This window comes from Benincasa hispida, chromosome 3 (genome assembly GCF_027475165.1).
Source record: "Benincasa hispida cultivar pf3 chromosome 3, pf3_genome.v1.1, whole genome shotgun sequence".
NCBI classification, from domain to species: Eukaryota; Viridiplantae; Streptophyta; class Magnoliopsida; order Cucurbitales; family Cucurbitaceae; genus Benincasa; species Benincasa hispida.
The window spans coordinates 40,515,739-40,516,578 of NC_143480.1; the positions used below are offsets into that span (position 1 = coordinate 40,515,739).

At 45.7% G+C, this 840-nt stretch overlaps 1 non-coding gene across 1 annotated transcript; it reads right to left on the reverse strand.

Annotated features, from left to right (window-relative positions):
• Positions 1-512: 512 nt before the first annotated feature.
• LOC120074872 (small nucleolar RNA R71) lies at positions 513-619 on the reverse strand. The gene has a single exon (XR_005481150.1). It is a non-coding gene; the product is annotated as a small nucleolar RNA R71 (small nucleolar RNA).
• Between the last annotated feature and the right edge of the window lie 221 nt (positions 620-840).

The window sequence follows — 840 nt, forward strand, 5'->3', positions numbered from 1 at the left end:
AGATTGAGAGAACGTTTAGACGGAGACTAAGAGACAACCGCCAACAACAAGAGAGAATACCAAGAATGGCAGAGCAACCGGAAGCAAGGGCCGCCAACGCGAACAATATTATGGCCAACCCCATCCTTCTAGCGAATAACCGCAATAGACCCATCAGGGACTACACATCGCCTAACATCTATGATTTCTCTCCAGGAATCATGAGGTCAACGTTAGATGGATCGAGGTTTGAAATAAAGCCGGTAATGTTGCAGATGATCCAGGCTTCTGGGCAGTTTGGAGGAAGGCGTGGCGAAGACCCGCACGTCCACCTACGGATCTTCATAGAAATCTGAAACACTTTTGTGTTTTCGAATATCTCAACTGAGGAAGTTCGACTCACTCTGTTCCCATTTTTCTTATGTGATCAAGCAAGAAAATGGGCATATTCTCTCGAACTGGGGGAGATAACGTCGTGGAAACAAGTGGTGGAAAAGTTTATGAAGAGGTATTTCCCACCAACCAAGAATGCTAGGAGAAGGAAATTAATAACAAATTTTGAACAGGAAGATGACGAATCGTTCAGCGATGCCTGGGCGAGGTTCAAGCGGCTGGTAAGAGACTGTCCACATAATCACTTACCAGACTGCCTGCAAATAGAGATCTTTTACCAAGGATTGAATCCCTCTTCACAGACCGCTGCCAATGCGGCAGCCGCTGGTGGTCTGCTCGACAAAACATATGAGGAAGCAAAGAGTATACTTGATCGCATTTCCAAAAATCACGAGGATTGGCGGGAAAGCGATCAAAGATTAAGAATTAAAGATAATGACGCAAACAACGGGGCCATCGTATCCCTAC